Source organism: Pteronotus mesoamericanus, unplaced genomic scaffold, assembly GCF_021234165.1.
Source record: "Pteronotus mesoamericanus isolate MK-2021 breed Mesoamerican mustached bat unplaced genomic scaffold, CSHL_Meso_final contig_69, whole genome shotgun sequence".
NCBI classification, from domain to species: Eukaryota; Metazoa; Chordata; class Mammalia; order Chiroptera; family Mormoopidae; genus Pteronotus; species Pteronotus mesoamericanus.
This window is the reverse complement of record NW_026555237.1, coordinates 3,741,794-3,756,397: the sequence shown is the minus strand read 5'-3', so window position 1 is coordinate 3,756,397 and position 14,604 is coordinate 3,741,794. Positions and strand designations below refer to the sequence as shown.

The 14,604-nt window shown below is 41.6% G+C and overlaps 1 protein-coding gene across 2 annotated transcripts in view; it reads left to right on the top strand.

The window, feature by feature from the left end:
- The first annotated feature begins 7,462 nt into the window (after positions 1-7,462).
- The window catches only part of TMEM150C (transmembrane protein 150C), an 86,488-nt gene continuing 79,346 nt past the window's right edge, over positions 7,463-14,604 (top strand). Inside the window, exon 1 of one of the 2 annotated variants that reach the window (XM_054582332.1) lies at positions 7,463-7,758. The gene's annotated coding sequence lies outside the window, so the exon portion shown is untranslated. Of the gene's footprint in view, positions 7,759-7,917; positions 7,991-14,604 lie in introns of those variants that run through there. The other variant, XM_054582333.1, reaches the window with a different exon arrangement.

The following is a 14,604-nucleotide window of genomic DNA, read 5'->3' as shown; positions in this document are numbered from 1 at the left end:
TTTTCTGTTCATAGTTTTTGCTCTTCTTCTCTTTGTTAGATAAGTCCATTTAACATTTCATAAAGTAAGGGTGTGGTGATGATGAACTCCTTTAACTTCACCTCAGCTAGGAAGCACTTTGTCTACCCTTCCATTCTAAATGACAGCTTTGCTGGATAGAGTAATCATGGACGTAGGTCCTTGCCTTTCATGACTTTGAATACTGCTTTCCAGCCCCTTCTTGCCTGCAAGGTTTCTTTTGAGAAATCAGCTCATAGTCTTATGGGAACTGCTTTGTAAGTAACTGTCCCCTTTTCTCTTGCTGCTTTTAAGATTCTCTCCTTATCTTTAATCTTGGGTAATGTAATTATGATGTGCCTTGGTGTGTGCCTTGGTGTGTGCTTCTTTGGGACTCTTAGAGCTTCCTGGACTTCCTGGAAATCTATTTCCTTTGTCAGGTTGGGGAAGTTCTCCTTCATTATTTGTTCAACTAAATTTTCAATTACTTGTTCTTCCTCTTCTCCTTCTGGTACCCCTCAGATTTGGCTGTTGGAGCACTTAAAGTTATCCCAGAGGCTCCTAAGCCTCTCCTCATTTCTTTGAAATCTTGTTTTTTCATTCTGTTCTGGTTAAATGTTTATTTCTTCCTTCTGCTTCAAATCATTGATTTGAGTCCCAGTTTCCTTCCCTTCACTTTTGGTTCCCTGTATAGTTTGCTCTGTTTCACTTTGTATAGCCTTCATTTCTTCCTTCATTTTGTGACCAAGCTCAACCATTTTTTGTGAGCATCCAGATTACCAGTGTTTTGGACTCTGCATCAGATAGGTTGTCTATTTCTTCATTGCTTTGTTCTTTTTCTGGAGTTTTGATTTGTTCTTTCCTTTGAACCATATTTCTTTGTGTCAGCATACCTGTTACATTATAAGGGGCGAAGCCTTAGGCATTCACCAGGGCAGGGTAACACCCTTCATTGCCTTGTGGTGCTATGTGTGGGGGAGGGGTTAGAAAGGGGACAATACTGTTTTCTTGCCTCTTGCCCCACTTTCCATCACTTCCTTAGCTACTTACAAGTGGATTGTGCCCTTTCAGTTGTTGATTCCCAGGTGGGTGGATTTGTGTACATTCTAGGACCCTGTGGGCCTCTCCGACAAAATCTCCTATGAGGCTGAGAGTTTCTTATGCTCACGTAACCCCCAGATTTTTACAGCCAGGAGTTTTGAGTCTTTAGTTTCCCATGCTGAAACCCTGGGTTTGGCAGTCTGACTTGCTCACCTGTTGTTCTTCCCAGCTTATCCAGGCGCGAATGTGGTATTGCCCCCTCCCACCCATCTGGCAGCTGCTGCGTAGCCATGTGTCTTCTCTGCTCCCATCTCTGCCCCTTTTACTAGTCTGGATGAATGTTTCTTTAACTCCTTGGTTGTTGGACTTCCATGCAGTTTGATTTTCTGCAAGTTCTGGGTGTGTTTTGTTTTTAAATTTGTTGTTATCCTTCTTTTGGTTGTGCAAGGAAGTGAAGTGTCTCTATCTACACCTCCATCTTTGCCAGATCTCTTTTTTCATGTTTTAATTGCACATATATGACCATGTATCTAAGGAAAAATCAGAAAATAAAAAAATAAAAGAAAATCATTTAAAAAGAGGCTGGGGAACAGTGAGAAAGAGAATTGGAATAGGGGAGAGAATGGAGGCAGAGGAAAAAAAATAAGATAATTGAGCTTGCTGGAGGTGATGAGGACTTGTCTTAAAGCAGCAGAAATATAAAGGGGGCAGATTCCTAAAACACTGTAAAAGTAAAAGGAAGAAATAGAACTTATTTACTGAGTGAGTATGAGATTACTCGAAGAGAGAAGTTGTTGCTTATTTTTAAGCAAGATTTCAGGCTTATATACAATACAATTAAGATGTACCTAGAATTTGGCTTTGAGTTGGGGGTACTGGCTGGCTCATGAGATAGACTCACGATGGATGAGTGGTCTGGGGAGTTGTCTGGAAAGAGTAACATTACACAGAAGGAGAGACCAGTGTTAGAAGAGAGGGAACCAAGAGCAAGAATTATAGGACCACATCCTTGTATCGGGCATTCCTGTGAAGAAATATATGAGGAAGTAGTCAGAGAGGAAGAAGGAAATGCAGGAGCTAATGCATTCCCAAGAAGGTAAGGGTCGTCAAGTTTCAAGGAGGACAGGGGGTGGAGTAGGGGACTATATAGCATTCAGTGGAACTTAGTGCCTGGAAGGTCATTCCTTGTGCATCTCCAAGGGAGCATAGTCCACAGTGTAGTTGTGGAATACAGATCGCTGGAGCTGAGAGTAAATCAAAGGCCAGAAGAAAGAGAAGGTAGCAAGTGAAAACTATGTTTTTGAAAAATTTCTCATCATAGGAAAGAGAAGTAATGAAATAGTAGCCTTTCTGAGAAAGCAGGATCTGTGAAAGGTATTTTTTAGCATGGAGGAAATATGGCCATGTTTATAGGCTAATGGGGAGAGCCACTTGAGAGTCTTAGGAGAGAACAGCAAGAAGAATGACAACTGGTAGATTTAGGAGACTTAGAAATAAAATGAAGACCTTTCTCTTGTAAGAGCGGGGTTGGAAGAGAGGAAGAGAGAGAAAGAAAGGTGGATATAAATTGGATATGAATTATAAACAATTTTTTGGTGGAGAGAAGTTGACCTTCTGTCTAGGGGTGATATTTGAACTATTTAACAAGATCTCGGGTAGAGGCTGGGGCAGCTGAGAGGGCACACAGAAGAACAGGGTAACAAAATTATAGGGGCCGAAGCAACATCTCTTAGCTAGAACTTTAAAAATCTGAATAATAATGACCTAAATTCCTCAAAAACTATCATTTATGACAAAAAGAATATGATACTATAAAATGATTCATATTAACTCCCTGATTTAGAAGGTATGTTTTTATGATATAAATAATGGATGCCTTCCATACACTTAATGTGTGTTGGCAAAAGGTCCTAAGAGGGGGAACTGATTGAAATCAAAACTGTTCACACTCTTGGCTGATTCTCTTGCAAACAAACAAACAAACAAACAAACAAAAAACAGTCTCATAGTTCAAACAGGAAAAATTGGGTTCCAGTGTATTTCAGAAAACAGAATCTAGTGTTTACATGACGTTCTTCCTATGCGCACCAGTCATAGACCTCTTTGCAACTCTGTTCTCCCACTGGAGGAGGGAGAGCTGATCACACCGACACTCAAGAGAATACAGGAAAGTGCTTGGGGATGCCCAGATCATAACTGCCAAGTGCATAATATGGAAACTGTCACCAAGGTGCTTGTATCGACCTCAGAAACGTCGGCCTCCAAAGGAGGGCACCCCTGTACTTGTCAGTCCGCATTTTGGAAATATGTATTTCTCCCTCATCACTCCAATGCACTGTAGTACTCTAGCACCAGATACACTGAGGTCTGAGGGCTGCTGGCCCGGTGGAGCAGGCTTTGAAAGATTAATAGGTCCTTGATTGGAACATGATATCTGTGGCTGTAGCCTTTTCAAAACAGAATTTTGTGATGAAAAGAGACCTTTTATCTAACTCTAGCCCTTTAGAGATGAGGAAGCTGTGGCAGCTATTTAATAGAAGGGTAAGCCAACATTTAGACCCATTTAGATCTTCTATTTTCTTTTCCTTTTTTCATATTAATAGTAATCTTTATTTAGTATTTGTAAATATCAGGCTCTGTGATAAACGTTCCAAATATTATCATAGTTAATGCTCTCAAGCACTCTACAAAGTTGTTTTCTGTCTCCAGTTACATCATCTGTAAGATAAGGATAATATTATCATCTTCATTACAGGATCCATTTGGATCCTTTAATCCAGAACACTTACCCAACTTTCTTACTAGAAAGCATAAGTTATAGTTTATATATACATGAAAAAGATTTCTTGATACATATCACTTATTTGTAAATCAGGTAAGATGACAGAATGAGGCATTCTCAGAAGTTTTAAGATATAATATGGAATGCATTATATCTGAATGTATAGCTGACTCAGTGGGACTCATGGTATAATCAGAACACAGATTTATTCTCGTCTGTTCAAACCTGCTCTGTGGGGCTAGTTATTTTCCTGCTCCTTGGATGAATTAATTGCATAGGCCCCATAACTTTTTGGGTCACTCTTAAAAATAATACAAAGGCTTTTGATTACCTTCTTATATCAGTAATTAATATGTCTGGAGTGGTGTAACAATAAAAAACTCCATACTTCAGTGGCAAAGGGGTGTAATGACAGGTTTCCTCTGTATTTCTCCGAGCCTGAAGCCCCTCCCCTTCTTTCACACTCACTAGGCCACCCAGCTCATCCAGGATTAAGGTGTGAAAGAGGAGGCTGAAAGGCCCTGGGCAGCTCTAGTTGGCATGGCTTCTTATGGCCATGACAGATGTTTCCAGTTGACACTTTCTCTCACTGACACTTTTATGGGTTTGTCAGAACCACTGCTGGGGAATCTCTCACCACCCATTTCCTGGGCACAGGCAAGCAAATTCATTTAGCCTTTCACTGGTTGCCTTAGATTCTCCCCTGCCCGACCATGGGGCCTGGGCATCTGAAGGCAAACCTCTGGTTCCTTTCTGCTGAGGTCTCTTTACTTTCCAACGAGTCCTCTTGGGTAGGATCAAAGTCAAGCCCACACTGTCTGTCTCATTCTCTTAGGCTTGACTTCTGTGGGAGTAAATTGCTTCCTCATTATAGTTCCTGTCCTGTGTTCAGGCCACTTTTGCCAACTCTGGCCCTTTAGATTTCTCAGGCATGAGGTAGACACCAGTTCATGGTGTTCTCCAAATTGCATGGGACACATCCTGAGCTCTCTGAAAGGTCTGCCCCAAGAGCCTTTCACCAAACTTAAGGTGAGAGTAAAGGGCCCTTTGCCCTCCACCCCTACCCCTTGGATAAGGTGGAGGATGCAGGAGAGGGGCCTCTTAGAATACCTACATCTCCTCTATAGAAACCATTCTCTAATCCACAGCAGTCTGCTCAGCCTCCGCTGCAAACCTCTTATACCTTCAAGGTAAGTGAGAGGTTAAGGGAACACTACTTTGCAAGACCTACATCTTATAGGAGTGGTGGACAACTATTATGTGGAGCCTCTGATAAAATGAAAACAAAATAATAGCTCCCATTGGACATCCTGTTACCAAATATATTCTCTCTTGTTCTCTTTCCAATTACCTCTACAAGGTTTTCTTTAATAGGTAGATGTTGGTCAAGATCAAATGCAATTTCAATGAACGCTGTTGTTTATCAGAGAAGATTTGAATTTTTGCTGGTTACAGAAGGGTTGGCAATAACTGTGCTCTCTAGAGATTTTTATTATAACTAGAGTCGTTGCAGTTTGAGCAGTGGCAGGGACTCCCAGAATCCTGGGAGTGTCATTTAGGAGTTGTGCTTCTCAACTCTGGTTTTCCAACTGAATAAGAGAGGGATTTGAATCATCAACAGCAAACTGGCTGCCCAAAAGAAACGAAATGAGTGAGAACATACAATTTCCTTATAATTCTAAATGCTCTGTAGTTGTTTCAGTTACTTCACTTATACCAAAAAGACAGTCACCCCTCCTCAGATGGATGGATGCCTGTGCTGTTCACCAGAGTTAGGTCAGCACAGTTGGTAGAGCAACATGGTGTCAGCATCATGGTGCCTCACTGGGGTCCTGTGGCCTGATTATGTCCCTGCATATTGATGTCCATCCTGCTCCAGATAGTTTATGGCTGGCCTCTATCTTCAGCCCTTAAATCCTGTTTGTTCTGTAGTTGGTCCTTTCCTCACATCCTGAAGCATTTTGGAGCACTGTCAACAGATCATTGAGGAATATTTATATACATTTTTTAAAAGGACATTCAGCGCTGGGATAGTACTTTAATTTTACACCTATACATGATCTAAAATATCTAAGGTCATATTGAATATATGATGAACAAATTTTAATGGGTGGGATACCAAAACCAATAAAAGAAAGATAAAAAGCACAGTTAAATTTATATTTTGTCTTCAGTTCTCTTGAAACTTCACTAAAATTCTCATGACATTAACAGAATCTGCTTATAGCAACCAACTCTCCTTCAGGCCAGCACTTTAATGTAATATTTCAGCTGTCAATATCACTGTCAGGAATGTAATTTATTTCACTCTTTCGGTTTATTTAGATAAACATTGGAGATGGAGGTGGCAGTGATTTAGTGCTACTGACAAATGGCGCTGAACTTGCTATCCTCACAAATTCAAGGTGGTTTCTTAAGCAAAAGTGAACTTGGTTCTAAGTGAAAATGAAAATTTTCAAATAAATTAAACATAGTACAAGGATTCTCAGTCCTTCCATAGTGAAAAGGAACAGTACCGGCATCCCATGAAAAGCAGTGTTTTAGTCATCGGCGTGTCAGAACTACCTGCGGCTATTTGTAAAAATACCCGGGGAAAATACCCCTACCGCCTCGCAATGCCTCCCTCCTTCCCCAAACACACACACTCCAGGTTCTGACTCAGGGTCTGAGGTGGACCCATGCATTTGCATTGTTTTAAAGCGCCCCCTCCGGTGATTCTGCTGTGCAGACAATTGAGAGGGACCGTAATTGTTTGGATGGATCCACAAGTTTTAACAGAATGGATTGGAAGGTATGGCTGGAGGGTTTCTTCATTCTGCACAGAGAGAAATTAATGCATAGAGGAAAGGGAGTGGTAGGGGCGGGAGAGGTGTCATGTCAGAGCTGGGGGTCATTCACAGATAGGCCTCAAGCAAGTCTTAACTTTGACAAAGTCACAGATCACTTTGAGAGTCTGATGCAAGCTATAGTTACACTCAGAAAAATACACATAGGCTAACCCCCACAAAATTTAGCACATACTTTTAGGGGATTCTATATTAGAATTAAGTTTCTCTTTTTGCTATCTTAAGGGAATGGATAACAGTCCCATCTGTTAAGCTAAAGAAAACACGAGAGTCCAGTATTTGATCTCAAGAAGCTCACAGTCTAGAAGCCAGGAGAAAACAGTAACAACAAATACACACACACACACACACACACACACACACACTAATCTCAGGAGTGTCGGGGAAGGGAGAGTTCTCAAATGGAGAATTTGAATCGTGTGCTTCTAGAGGCAACAATTTAATGAGGCAGGTGTGGTGCGGAGGCCCTCAAAAGAATGGAGGTCAGTCTGACTAAGGCAGGTTGCTAAAGGAGAACCTACCGTGTGTGGGAGCCCCCTAAGGCTACGTTTGGAATAGAAGTTAATGTTGAGCCTGTGACAGAAATGGCACTGATCCAGCTGCTGCTAGATGTCATTGACATGGTGCCACTGGTAGGTTGGGGTCTTGGGTAGGGAAGCTATTAAAATGCTGATGAATATAATTTTGAAGCAAACCCGAAGGAGACTCTGGGAGGAAGAGAGCAAGCTGTTGCTGGGGAAGAGGGGAGGGAGGGAGAGGGTGGCTTGGAGTCTGCTCTTCCGTGCCAGGGTCAGAAGTTGGCCCTGTGTTTGTTCTTGTCGATGAAAAACCAAGGGAGAGTGCTGAGCGGCGGAGAGCTACAATCAGCCGGTGGGCATAAAATGAATCTTAGTTGCCATGTGCAAAACCCCTAGGTGTGTGGACAGACGGAGCCAGCCAGAAGGTTACCACAGGTCGGGAATAAATAACCACCAGGCGGAGGATCCCTCAGATTCCGTCGTTCCTTTTGTTGGGTGAGGAGCGCCAGGCAAGCGCGTCCACAAAGGCTGTGGAAAGAAACGGTTCGACTTTGCACACTCGGCTCCAGCCCCGGTAACTATTAGGGACCCCAAGGGGTGGTAGAAGCGGAGGCCCGGGGGGCTCAGCTCTCTCCAAGAGACCTCGCAGCAAGGACCCCAGAATAAGTCGGGGGCGGGCCGCGGCTCAGCGGGCGAGCAGATCCCACCCCTTCCTGAAAGGAGCGCCCTGCGCGCCACGACTGCAGGCGCCACTGCCGCAGGTCACGGCCCCGCGAGGCGACCGCGGCCCCGCCGCACCGGAACAGGTAGGCGCAGCGTCCGCGGCGTCCCGTCCTCCGCCCGGGCCAGCCGGGCAGCCAGGGGGCGTCAGGCCCGGTTCCGCGTCCACCCCGGAGGCGGAGACCGGGGGCGACGGGTGCGGCAGCGGGGTTCGGGAGGCGGGATCCTCTCGGCACCGGGGCCCTGCTTGTCTCCGGTTTCCTCCCTGAAGCGCCCCGGGCGCGGACCCGCCCGCCTAAGCTCCTGCTCGCACACGCCCCGACCGAGGCGCAGGTACCGGTCGGCGTCCGGGAGTCTCTGCGGACGCTCCCCAGCGGACTAAGCGCCGAGCGGGCGCCGCCGCAGTACCGGTCGCTGGTCTCCTGCGTCGCCCGCTATCAGTGGTTCAGGTCCCGTCCTTTGGCAGGTGCCCTCACCCGCCGCTCCAGCCAGATACTCAGGCCTTTTGTTGTCGCGTGGACTCTGGTCGGAAGCGACCCCAAGTTTGGCCTCCCAGCGTCACTACCATTCGCGGTTCGCTCTTCCGTTAGCCAAGTCAGGCTGGCTCAAGGATCAGGGATCCCAGGAAGCAGGCACCAACTTGCCTTGCCCTATGCACCGCCCTCCACTCTAAAGGCACAGTCTTGCTTTCTTTTCCTGGGCGCACACTGGGGAAGAAATTGGATTTTCGGTTTCTCTGGGAAGACGGCGGTGGGGGGTTACCGAGGCTGTTTTGGGGCATCCGTTACAATAAAAATAAGTGATTAGCTTGGGTTATGGAGAGAGCCCTTGTTTAGTGGTTTTCACCTCCTTAAATAAATCAATAGAGGATGAGAGGGTTTTCCCATTTTTAATTCATATTCCTTTTCTCTCTACTCACCCCTCTTTTCCATCCACCCCTACCTCCACCGCACTTTATTATATCGCCAAACACTTCATTGATTTTTTTTTTTTTTTTTGGTCAGGTTTATTCTGACCAGACCTTCTTTCATGGATGAGCCAGAATTGTGACTATGAATAAGAGAATATAGCGCAATTGGAATGGAAGCCTCCCTTCTTGAGTGAACTCATTCTGACATGCGAGGTCGTATTAGGGAACCAAATATAATAACTGATATGTTTTGCTTTGTTTCTTTTAAAGTTCTTGGATCTATCTTACACCTCGCTTTTCACTTTAAATATATTTGGAGAGATTTTTCATGTTAATGCTTAAAGAGTTTCCTAACTCTTTATATGGCTGCTTATTACTCAGTTGATAATAAATTACTATAAATGCTTCAAAAACAAGTTACTGGACCTGTTACAATAACAAAACCTAAACGGTAATGCTAGTTTCTGCTTCTTCATTTCTCTACTTGAATCAAAAGCATATTTTTAATAATGCAGGGCTGTAACTCCATTCTGCGCTGTAGTTCATCAGAAGGCTAGGTGAATATGGATATATAAACTCTATGGTAGCAGTTAATAAGTTGACCTACTTAAAATTTTCAAAGAAAAATTGTTAGATTCATTTATGTGATATTTGCAGATCAAAGACTCTTGGAGTCTCAGCTCTTGTGCATTAAGTCCCAAACTTTTTCTTCCATGTGCCCTAAAGACACCATGTTTCCAAGATTAACTATAGCTGACATCTCTTCATAAACTAGAAATGTGATCTTCAAGGCATATAAGCATAGGAATTTTAGTGGTGTGTCCTTTGCTTACACACATTTAATAAATGTCTTGCAAGCTCCCCAAGTTGGAAGCTAAAAAGCTGGACATGGGAATTTAAAAAATGAATAAGTTTTGCTAACAGTAATGACTAGATGGCAGATGTTATGACACTGAACAAAAATAAAAGACTTGGAAAATGCATGTTTATTATAATGTGCCATTAGCTGAAGGCAATCTGCTTGGATTATTTACATCAACATTGAAGTGTCTTTATAACAATTGGTTAATTCCAATATTTCATATCAAATGTTTTTCACAGGTTGCTTTGCAGAGGAGATTTGCTCTGTGACATAATTATTTTGGCATGAACATAATAATGCTTGATGGCCTGATGTTAGGCTTTGTTGCAGAACAGCAATTTTCAACCTGTGTGCTGCAAGAATTTCTAAAACATCCAGTAGCTGACTATTTGGTCAGGGGCACTGACCTTTTTCCCCATAGACTATCAAATTAAAAAATGACAACACCCTGTCTGGTGTGGCTCAGTGGATTGAGTGCAGGCCTACAAACCAAAGGGTTGCCAGTTCAATTCCTAGTCAGCGCATATGCCTAGGTTGCGGGCCAGGTCCCCAGTAGGGGTGTGCAAGAGGCCACCACACATTGCTGTTTCTTTCCCTCAGATCTCTCTTTCCCTCCCTCTCTGTCTAAAAACATTTTTTTTAAATGACAACACCCAACACAACAATAGCCGTCCAGTGTAAATGAATCAAAACTATACCTATTTTCTTTATCAGATTGGCAAAAAATATAATTTTTGGTGCGTTGCAGAATTTTAGTACTTAGTTTATGTGTGCCATGAGATGAAAAAGCTTGAAAAATCGCTGTTGTAGAACTATCACAGTCATTCTTACAAAAACTCTGCAAGGGGTTTGTACACTCTTGTCTGTCCTCCTGCTTTGTTTCCCCTGTGACCTAGGCCCACCGCTGCAGTACAGTGGCCAGATTAGCAGGGCACCTAGAATCATAACAGAGGAAAAACTAACTGGTCCCGTAGTCTTAGCTACTTGTTTTCTCTGTAGTCTGGCCAATTGTGATCAGTTCAGTAACCAATGAAGCAAGACATACATAGACAAGATAATAATTCCCTCTCAGTCTTCCCCTTCACAAGAAGGATCTACGGCACTCAGAATCCACACTACAGTGGTGATTAGGCTGTGCGGCTCAAGTGAGATATGTGCTAAAGTTCTCAAAATGTGAAAAAAAGACCAGATATTGTTGAATCTGAGTCTAAGTTTATGAAAAGGCTAGGGACAGACTCAGGTGTGTAATAAGTATTTTCTTTATCCTAATGGTAACAGAAGTGGGTCCCTATTTATTTTAACTCTAAACTTTTATTCCTGAAGCTGATGATACCATGTATTTTTATGTTTTTTAATAAATTGCTGTAAGCACTTTTAAACTAAGTTAGTAGAACTTTAGCAAGTTATTGTCATCATCTAATAATCATCTCCTGGCATGCTTGGATTTTGGAAGACAACTTGTGGCAATGGAAAGTCAATGCAAAGAGATTTTAGACAGGTTGGTTGGAATGATATTTTGAGATAAAAATGGAATCTTTGGCAGTAGCTTTTAAATTCAACTAAACAGTATCCAAAGTCAAGCCAGTTCTGCTGGATAGGGCTTGGAACTCTTTTACCAAATGAGAAATGAAAAATTTTGTTTTTATCATCTTTAAATGGCCTTTCTCTAGGTCAGTGCTCTCTAATAAACTTTCTGGAAATGTTCTAATCATCCCAGTGTGGTAGCCAAGAGTCACATATCGCTGGCCATTAAGCACTTGAAAATGTCTAGTGCAATTAAAGAACTGAATTTTCATTTTTTAATTTAATTTTAATTAACTTAAGTAGACACTGGGGTTAGTGGCTAACCCCGTTCTGAACAATGCAGCTTTAAATTCTCTCCACCATCCCCTGCAGAGGTAACACTTGATGACAATACTCCTTAGAAGAAAGTGGAACTTGACATTGATAGAACCAGGAATGAGGAAAATTTGTAATCCTGTTGTTACAAAAAAAAAAAAAAAAAAAAAAGCCAAAAAAAATCTACACCCCACTTGTGTGTGTGTGTGTGTGTGTGTGTGTGTGCGTGTAGATTTACAATGCATGATAGCATGGTAAGAAGAGATACGTAGACTTAACTTTTTTATTGTTAAATGTTTTTTAAAAAATTTTTATACAATATTTAGAATATTTTTCAAACCATGTCTTGGGTCATGAAATCAATTTAACAGGTTAGGATCAGCATTTTTAAAATTAAATTTATTGGGGTGACATGTTTAATAAGATTATATAGGTTTCTAGTGCACATTTCTATGGCATATCATCTGTATATTGCATTTTGTGCCCACCACCCACAGTCAGATTGTCTTCAGTTACCATATATTTGGCCCCTTTTACTCTTTACTACTCATTATCCCCTTTCCCTCTGGTAACCACCATACTGTTGTCTGTATCTTTGAGGTGTTTGTTCATTTGTTGCTTTCAGTTTTACATCCCACATATGAATGAAATCATACAGTTCTTGACTTTTTCTGTCTGACTTATTTCACTTAGTATGATAATCTCAAGGTTCATCCATGTTGTCACAAAATGGCAGTATTTCATCTTTTCACACAGCTAAGTAATATTCTATTTTATTAATTTATATATTAAAAGATGCTCAACTTCACTAGCTATTAGGGATATGCAAATCAAAATTACAAAAAGATACCACGTCACACCGGTTAGGATGGTTGTTATCAGCAAGACAAGTAACAACAAGTGTTGGAGAGGTTGTGGAGAACAAGGAACCCTCATTCACTGCTGGTGGGAATGTAAACTGGTACAGCCACTAAGGAAAAGTGTATGGAGGCTCCTCAAAAAATTAAGAATAGTTACTATATGACCCAGCAACCCCTCTTCTGGGTGTCTACCTGAAAAATATGAAAACATTTTTTTGCAAAGATATATGCACCCTTATGTTCATAATAGCATTGTTCACACTGACCAAGATGTGGAAACAACTGAAGTGTCCTTATAGTAAGCACTATATAAGCAGGGTAATTATTTATATTATTATTATTAAATGCATGTGTATATATAGATCATGATGTTAAATACTACCCCTGAAACTAAGCTTGGGACCCACTTTAGGAAGTACTGTTTTAATACATATGTAATAGATGATAGCGACATGGACATCATTGAGTTCTTACCAAAGGCTCCATGCTGAATGCTTTACATGTATTACTTTGTTTCTCACAGCAGTCCTTTGATGTTGGCACTGCTATAATCCCACAGTACCTACATCCCAGTAAGTCACAGAGGCAGAATCTGAACCCTGGACAGTCAGGCGGCAGAGCCCATGAGTTCAACCACCTCACCTCCCATATTGCAATGCAACGTTGATACATAGATGGACCTGTGAGACTCAGATGTTGTACAGCATTGCACAAAAGCAGAAATGAACTGAAAACAGTTGTTTTCTGTGTAAGATGAGGCTTGATGGGTGAGGGGGGCGTCATTGCATATTTAGGCTGGAAGTAACCTAACTACTGCCAGCCTGTGGCCTCTGAACACATTTCTTTGGGCAGCCTGGTGCCTAAAGAAATGACAGTTTCCCAACAGATTATGTGTCCAGAGCTCAGTGTTTCCCTCCTAACCACTTCTAAATAACAACAAATGGTCTAAATGAGTGTGTCGATCCCATCCGTAAATTCCGCACTTGTTTACTACATTCTAATTTTTTTCAAAATCACTGCTTGCCTGGAAGTGCTTCATTTTATATGTATATTTGACAATTTAGCATTATATTAGTTTCAGGTATACAACATAATGATTTTATATTTGAGTATATTATAAAATAATCACCATGATAAGTTATTAACATCCCTCACCACACAGTTACAATTTTTTTTCTTGTGATAAATTTTAAGATCTACTCTCTTAGCAGCTTTAAAATATACAGGACAGTATTGTTAACTATAGTCACCATGCTGTACATTATATCCCCAGGACTTACTTATTTTATAACAGGAAGTTTATACCTTTTGATTTAATTTTAATGTAATACATGGAAAACAGTGTTTTAAGAATTTCATGTAAAAGTTATCTTTAAATTGAGCTGAAAATCTTTATTTTCCCCCAGTACAATTTAGAAAGTAAAACTAATTTCATTTTGTGGTCATGGTATCTCCCCCACCAGGTAAGTATAACTAATTTCATTTTGGAAGTAGATTTCAGTTTTTCTTAAAGGACAAATTACAATAAATACAAGTTATCACTTGTCCATAGACTTTGCAAGGTAGAATAGAAGAGGCAACAGCTTATCATCGTGGTTACTTTTCTTCTTTAAAAAGTACATAGCATGTGTCTAATACACTAAAAATCCTCTAGATACTCAAATTTTTGTTCAAAGTTGCAGAATTGTCTGTCTCTAGGGACAGTGATGCAGACTATCTGTAGAATACAAAGGAGTGACATGAAGTGTCTTTGAAAAAACATGAAAACGTGTAATACTTTTAGGCAAGTATAAACAAAGCTTAAGTGGTAGTTGTGATTAGACTTCCAGCCCAGATGGAGGCATAGGTAGATATACTTTGCCTCCTCGCACAAACAAAAGAAAGACAACAAATTAAAAAAACAAAACAAAACACCAGAGATGCCAAAAACTCAAACTGTATGGAAGTTTGACAACCAAGAAGTTAAAAAAGAAACATTCATCCAGACCAGTAGGAAGGGCAGAGATGGGCAGCCAGGGTGGAAAGGGCGTGGAGCAAGGCGTGGAGTGTTGGAACGGGTGGTCCCACATTTGCATGCAGATAAAAAGGGAAGAGCAACTGGGGACTGAGACAGACCGTATAACCCAGGGTTCCAGCATGGGGAAATAAAGCCTCAAAACCTCTGGCTGTAAAACCTGTAGGGGTTGCAGCGGGAGAAACACCCAGCCTCACAGGAGAGTTCATTGGAGA